Genomic DNA, 8,675 nt, shown 5'->3' with positions numbered 1-8,675 from the left:
TTTTGTGCATTGACACTATGGAATACTACTTGCCCTTGTAAAAAAAGGGAATCTTAACTATTTGTGACAGCGTTCATGGACTTGGAGAGCATTATGGTAAGTGAAATCAGCTTGTCAGGGAAAATCTATTACCATATGATTTCACATACTTGTGGATTCTAATGAGCAAAAGAAATTAAGAAAATAGATACAGACTCATAGGAAGAGAACAGATTGACAGTTGTCAGAGTGGATGGGGTTGTTGGGCTGCTTGGGAGAGTAAGGGATTAAGCAAAGAAAAACAACATACACACAGACATCACTATAGTGATTTCCAGAATGAAAGGGGTTGCAGAGGTGGAAGAGGGTAAAGGGGGTCAAATGGTGATGTAAGGATACTTGACTTGGGGTTGTGAGCACACCGTTCAATATATAGATGACATGTTATAGACCTGTACTCCTGATGCCTACAGGACTTTGTTAACCAATGTAAATCCAATAGATTCAATTAACAAAACTGGAAGAACATTGTGACACAAGATACAACCTGCATGGACCTTGTAGACAAATTCAGTGCAAAAGCCAGTCAAAAGAAGACAACTACTATGTGATTCCACTCTCATGAATTCCCCAGGACCATCGGAGTCAGAGAGGGAAGTCAAGATACAGGTACCAATGGTGGTGTGATTGTGGTGAGGGATAGAGTGTTGTTTAGTGGGGCCAGAGTTTCGGTTTTAGAAGATGGGAAAAGTGATGGAGATGATGCTGGTGTGGGCGGCACAACAGTTTGAATGTCCTTAACACCACTGAACTGTGCACTGGAAAACAGTGGAAATGGTAAATTTCACTGTGATAAAGCTATGCCAAAATGAGTAAGGAAAAGAAGGCCAGGTCTTCTAACAGAACCATGGTGGGACTTTCAGGCTACCTGAATTCCAGCTCCCAGGTGGCCTCTGGACACACAGTGTTTAGAAGATCCTGGGGTATAAGGTCCGTTGAGAAACTCTGGGCAAGTCTTGATTCCCCCCTGTCTCCCCACAAGCCTTTTAAGAGAAGCCAGGGATTTTGTGTGGGAAAGCACCATTGTGTGCAGGTTAGAGAAGCGCACCTCTGGGGTGGAATGCATTAAGGAAAGCCACTGTAGAAAGTAGTAAGGTGTTACCCCAACAAATTAAGAATGGAACCTCTATGTAACACAGGAATTCCTCATCTGGGAATGTCTGCCAAGAAATCAACCACTGATTTGAAAAAATATATGCTCTCCTTTGTTCATTGCAGTGTTATTTAGAATACCAAGATTTGGAAGCAACCCATGTGCCCATCAGAAGATGAGCGGATAAAAATTTTTTGATTCATTGACACAATGGAGTACTACTTGGCTGTGTATAGAAGGGAATCTTAACTATTCGTGAAAGCGTGGATGGACCTGGACAGCATTATGGTAAGAGAAACCAGCCAGTCAGAGAAAGACTAATACTGTATGTTTCACATAGGTGTGGAATCTAATGAGCACAATAAATTAACAAAGAAAATAGAAACAGACTCATAGAAAGAGAACAGACTGACAGTTGTCATAGGGGAATTGTTTGTCGGGCTGGGTGAGAGGGTGAAGGGATTAAGCAAAGAAAAACAACAACTCATAGACACAGACATCACTATGGTGATTACAGGAAGAAAAGGGTGTGGCGGAGGTGGAAGAGGGTAAAGAGAGTCAAATGATGATGGAAGGAGACTTGACTTGGGGTGGTGAGCACGCAGTACAATATACAGAGGACGTGTCATAGACTTGTACACCTGATGCCTACAGGACTTTATTAACCAATGTCAACCGAATAGATTAAATTAAAAAACACAAGCTACAAGTGGATGGACCTTGAAGACAATTTCAGTGCAAAAGTCAGTCAAAAGAACACAACTACTGTGTGATTCCACTCTCATGAGGTGCCCAGGGCCTTCGGAGTCAGAGACAGAAGGGAAGATGGAGGTACCAGTGGTGGTCGGGTTGGGGTGCGGGATGCAGTGTTGTTTACCGGGGCAGAGTTTCAGTTGGACAAGATGGGCAAAGTGATGGAGATGATGTTTGTGTGGGCGGCACAACAGTATGAATGTCCTTAACACCACTGCACTGTGCACTGGAAAACAGTGGAAATGGTAAATTTCACTGTGATAAAATATGCACAAAAGAGAAAGAGAAAGAAGACTAGGTCTTAAAACAGAACCATGGTGGGATGTGCTCAGGCTACCTGAATGTCCGCTCCCAGGAGGCTTCTGAACACATAGTCATGAGAAGAGCCTGGGGTGTGAAGTCTGTTGAGAAACCCTGAGCAAGCCTTGGTTCCCTCCTGCCCACCCCACAGGCCTGTTAAGAGAAGCCAGGATTCTGCGTGGGGGTCACCAGTGTGTGCAGGTGTGAAAGGCGCACAGAAGGCCAGCCCAGCGGCCTCCCTGATGCACAACCCTTGCTGCTGAGGATGGAACCAACCCATGGCAACCCCACCTGCCAGCGGTGCCACCCAGCCGCCCTTGGAGGAGACCGATGAGAAGTGCCAATGGCTTAAAATGGGCCTCTTTTAATGTTTACATTAATAAAGATTTTAACCCCAAATAATTGATTCCATGTGATGATTGTTCCACCATAGAAAATTATAGAATTTACTTTCTAAAATACTGACTCACAGGACTTTGTTTGTGATGTCCACTAGGGGACATGTGTTAGAATTGGATGGTATCGTGGTTCAAGGCTGACCATGTCTGGCTGTGACTTTAACTTCATCTGAAGAGGAGACCAAAGTTTGACATTTGAGACCTTGAGGTTATAATGAAAGAACACCCTTCCCTGGCTCACACACTGACACACACACGCATTCATATACACCCATTCACAATCATTCATACACATTGACATTCCCACAACCACACACACATGCACACACATACCTTCATACATGCATACATACACACTCACACATCAGTCACACAATTCATACATTCACACACACATTCATACAACACCTATAAACAATCATACACATTGACATTCCAAAGCCGCCACACGTGTACACACACATACTCACTGTTACACATGCTTAAACACACAGTGACATTCAGTCACACACAGTAACATCCATATTCACACACACCTTCATACATGCTTACACACACACACACACACACACACACACACACGGGCAGGAACAAGAAAGAGAGAGAGAGAGAGAGGCAGAGAGAGAGAGAGAGAGGTGGGGAAGTCTTTGCCTCCTGCAGGAGCTCAGAATAACAGAATTTGCGGGGGAGAGAGCGGGGCTTTCTGGCAGGTTCCACTGCACTTAGAGAGCATGGAACATTTAACCAGGGCTGGGAAGCCTTCAGCTCCTCGGAGGTTGCTCGCCTCTGCTCCCCTCTGCCACATCCCTACTCCATGCAGTAGTCACTGTGAGTGAAACCATGACTGGGCTATGGGGATAAGACAAGCCAGGCAAAGTGACCTCAAATGAAAGAGAAATATCTCCACCCTCACAGATGTGTCTGGGAAGCCAGCCCACCTCTGACAACACACAGGTCTCACTCAGGAACATTTTAGCCTTATTAAAAATGTCACTATTTAGATACCTGAAATCTACAATTAATTTGCCAGTAAAGTAATTTTTAAAAAATACAGAATTCTTGCCCTAACTGGTTTGGCTCAGTGGATAGAGTGTCAGCCTGTGGACTCAAGATTCCCAGGTTTGATTCCGGTCAAGGGCATGTACCTTGGTTACATGCACATCCCCAGTGGGGGGTGTGCAGGAGGCAGCTGATGTTTCTCTCTCATCAATGTTTGTAGCTCTCTATCCCTCTCCCTTCTTCTTGGTTAAAAATCAATGAAATATATTTTAAAAAATACAGAATTCTTAGAGTTGATTTTTAAATGAACCCTAAAGCATTGTAGACTTTCTAATTTTAAAAAGCAGTTCCTCTCAAGAAATAAGTTGATAGAGTTTTCTAGTATATAAAACTGGGTAAACTATGAAATCAGATCTAAATGCAAGATCCAATAGCTAATTTAAGAAAACGTGTAAGAAACCTTAAAAAAAAAAGCACAATAGAATTTAAGAATTGTGGTTTTGACTTTGAAGAGAAAATTAACTCAAGTTGCTCCATTAGAGATTTCAATTTTGTTTGTCACATCTTAGATGGATGTTAGCTGAACCCAGTATGGTAATCACTTCACAATGAATGCAAATCAAATCATCATGCTGTCTGCCTTAAACTTATAGTGGTGCATGTCAATTATTTCTGTAAACAACTGGAAAAAAATAAATGCCTTAAGAAATGGAAAAAGTTGTTCTATAGGTAGAAAAATGCATACAGCATAACTAAAAGTGTTGTAATGTAACCCGAGAATCACACAAGGGCGACACAAGAAGTCGAATTAAAGAGTCACATTTATTGCAAATCCGGGACTATGAGGGAGCATTTCGCTCTCCCAGATCTCATAGTGCCCACCCCAGCCCCAACACCAGATTTATATAGGCAAAGATCACAAAGGTGTTGATTACATCCCAAGGTTTGGAATGAGGAACCTGGTTTGCAAAAATCAGTTTACAGAAGCAGAATCAGCATGTTATCTAAATTATAGTTTTGGGTCTCCAGATCACTGCATTGACAGAAACACAATATCTAGAACTCTCGGGTCTGAAATGAGGAACCTGGTTTACAAAAAAGCAGTTTACAGAAACAGAAGCAGTTTACTTAAACATGTTATCTAAATTATAGTGTGTGGGTCTCTGGAACACTGAGTCAACAGGGACACGTTAACTGGAGCCCTCTGACCTTGGGATAACTGTGCTGTTCTTCCCAGGTAAAGGAAAATGTGCTTTCTAAGACCAGTATGACCACAACCAATGGGATATTCACAGTACAATCAATAGGGTCTTTAATCGAATGGGGTGATTTATATAATTCAGAAAATTAAAATAACTTTTCTATTATTTTAGCAAGGAAATAAGTACAGAAAACAAACAGCAAGGTTAGAGTTAAACTACAGTTTCTACCTGAGATGATTGCTACCATACTGCAAAAGGAAACAAATCAGGATACACACATAACAAATAGTATCATCGTCAAGATGACAGAAATAAAAATGTAACTAATGCAAGTGTCTGTGTGTGTGTGTTGAACATCGCAGGTCTCACTTTGCGTACAAAGAAGTCACCTCACAGTCCACTACAGTGGCTTTACAACCTTACAAGCCTCTCACAAAGCTCATACCAGCCTGTGCTCAGTACCAAATCCAAGCAGACCACTTCTCTCGTTGGTCCTTCTCATCAAGGCTCTTTCCTCTGATCCTGCAGTGAATGTATTTCATTAGGACTCTGGTAGCTGAATTATTTGGCCTCAAGAATACATTCTGACTGCCACCCAGAGGCTGAGCCACAAACTGACTCTTAGGTGAATACAAATTAAGGCAGACTGGATCACAAATACGGCCTGCTTTAAAATCAGGACTGTGATTTACAACACGGAGGAACAGTGTAACGCAGGGAAATTCAACACTCTCCTAAATACCTGGCAGGACTAAGGCGAACCAGGCTGAAGAGTAGAAGAACTGAAAGACCATCACTACTGCAAATTTTTTCTTTTTCTTTTTTTTTCTTTTTTCGCCTTTTTACTAAGAAACCAATTTTTTTCTTTTTCTTCTTTTTCCATCACCTGATTTTACCCTTTCAATTACTACATTTTTATTTTTAACCAGTATTATTACTGCTACCATTTTACCATTTCTTAAAGTGCCATTTTATTTTCTCTTTATTTTCTTTTGGGATTAGTGTTCTCCATTCTATTTTCATCGTTCCTTTAGCATTAATTTTCCCTATCTCAATTTCACCTCCTTGCTAAAACCCCCTTCCTCACTTTTCCCCTTTTGGTGTCCTGTTTCTCTTACCCTATTCCTGCTTTAGATTTCCCCAATTCCATCCTTTTACCCCCTGTCTAATTCCACCCTACTTATATATCCTATTTCCAATCCACTGCTCTAAATCCTTATACACCTATTCTTTATCCTTCTTCACTTTCCAAACATTTTTTTCTCTTATCCTTCTATTGTTTTCTTGATTGTTGAATATATTGGGTTTTTTTTAATTTGTTTGTTTGTTTTGTTTTGTGTTTTTTCTTTTTCTTTTTTAGGACTGGTTGTGAGGTTGTTTTGCTTTTTCTTTTTATTCTTTTTTTCTGCTGGTTTTTCCCTTCCCTCCCCTCACTCCCTCCCCCCCCCCCCCAGTTATTTTTGTGCTTCTGTTTTCCCTTGCCCCTCTTGATATTATTGGTGGTTTGTAGATTGCATTCATCTCCAGGGATCTGTTGCTGGAATTTGTTGAGATTAGTGGCAGTTCTATTGGAGTTTGCTCCTCATACAAATAGTCTCTTCCCCGCTTCTACTTCATTCTCTCTTTTCGCTCTTTTTTTTTCTTTCTTTTTTTCCCCCCTCTTTTTTCCCAATTCTATTTTTGCACTCCTTTTTTGTTTGTTTTTTTTCTTATTTTTCTTTTCTTTTCTCTATTTTATCTTCTTCTCTTCTTTCTTCCTTGTCCCCTAATTCTCTTAATTCGGGTGGTCACCTTTATTTGGGGTTATTAATATCGTGAATACACTTGTGTTCAGTGCCTGGTACATTGTGCCTTGTTGTGTTGTATTTTGTGCCTTTAAATCAATGCAGCAGATCCAAGCAACAGCAGCCCCCTGATCACTGCAGCCTCCTGATCACCACACCCTCTGTCTGAGGAACAGCAGCTGTATGTGAAGCCTCCCCCCACCAGCCAGAAGAGCCACCACAGCTGTGAACAGCACCCACCAGAGGAGCTGCTGCCAACTGAGGAGCAGCTGCTACCGCTACCACCCAAGGAGCAACCACAGCCCAAGGAGCCACTGCCACCCAGGGAGCAGCCACTGAACGACTCAACATCTAGATATGTCAGTGAGATTAAACATGGGCAGGCAAAGAAACCCCCAAAGGAAAGAAAAGGAGGACTCGCCAGAAAAGCAGCTAAGTGAGACAGAGGCATGCAACATGACAGAAAAAGAATTCAGAATAAGGGTCCTAGCATGCATAAACTGGATGGAGGAAAAAATCAACAACATATGCAGGAAGCAAGATGAAACAGATGAAAAAATCAACTACTTATGCAAGAAGCAAGAAGAAACAGATGAAAAAATCAATAACATATGCAAGACCCAAGAAGAAATGAAGAGCGATATAGCTGCAATAAAAAACACCATTGAAAGCATCAACAGTAGACTAGGAGAAGCGGAGGACCGAATTAGTGAATTAGAAGACAAGGAAGCAAAAAACACCCAAACTGTACTGCAATTGAAGAAAAAAATTAAAAGACAGGAGGAGAGCCTAAGGGAGCTCTGGGACAACATGAAACGAAACAACATACGAATAATAGGGGTGCCAGAACAACAGAAAGAGGAACAAGGGTTAGAAAACCTACTCGAAGAAATAATATCAGAAAACGTCCCTGAGGTGGGGAAGAAAAAAGTCACACAAGCACAGAGAGTCCCAAACAAGATGAACCCGAAAAGACCCACACCAAGACACATCATAATTACCATGGCAAATGTTCAGGACAAAGAGAGAATCTTACAGGCTGCAAGAGAGAGACGGAAAGTTACATACAAGGGATCTCCCATTAGACTATCAAATGATTTCTCAACAGAAACACATCAGGCCAGAAAAGAATGGACAGAAATTTACAAAGTGATGCAAAGCAAAGGACTGAATCCAAGAATACTCTATCCAGCAAGGCTATCATTCAAATTTGAAGGGGAAATAAGAAGCTTCACAGACAAAAAAAGTCTAAGGGAGTTTATCACCACCAAGCCAGCAATGCAAGAAATGCTAAAGGGACTGGTGTAAAAAGAAGAAATAAAAAGCTCAGAAAGAAAACAGCCACACACAAAAAAAGAAATGGCTACAAACAAGTACCTTTCAATAATAACTTTAAACGTAAACGGACTAAATGCTCCAACCAAAAGACATCGAGTGGCTGAATGGATAAAAAAACATGACCCATACATCTGCTGTCTACAAGAGACCCACCTCATTAAAAGGGACTCACACAGACTGAAAGTGAAGGGATGGAAAAATATCTTCCAGGCAAATGGAAAGGAAAAGAAAGCTGGGGTAGCAATACTTATATCGGACAAAATACATCTCAAAGTGAAGGCCATAACCAGAGATAAGGAAGGCCACTTCATAATACTAAAGGGATCAATACAACAAGAAGATATAACCCTGGTAAACATTTATGCACCCAATGCAGGAGCATCCAAATACATAAAAAAACTCCTGGAAGATATCAAAGGAGAGATCAACAACAATACAATCATAGTAGGGGACTTTAATACACCACTGACATCTCTGGATAAATCCTCTAGACAAACAATCAGCAAAGAAACAGCAACCCTAAATGACTCATTTGATCAGATGGACTTAATTGACATCTTCAGAACACTTCACCCCAAAGCCACGGAATATACATTCTACTCAAGGGCTCATAAGACATATTCAAAAATAGACCACATATTGGGTCACAAACAAAGTCTCCCCAAATTCAAGAAGATTGAAATCATACCATCTTCTCAGATCACGATGGCATAATATTAGAAATAAACTACAAAAAAAACAACCCAAAATACTCAAACACTTGGAAGCT

The sequence above is a fragment of the Myotis lucifugus genome, unplaced genomic scaffold (assembly GCF_000147115.1).
Source record: "Myotis lucifugus unplaced genomic scaffold, Myoluc2.0 scaffold_516, whole genome shotgun sequence".
Lineage (NCBI taxonomy): Eukaryota > Metazoa > Chordata > Mammalia > Chiroptera > Vespertilionidae > Myotis > Myotis lucifugus.
The sequence above is the reverse complement of the archived record's forward strand: the minus strand, read 5'-3'. Positions refer to the sequence as shown.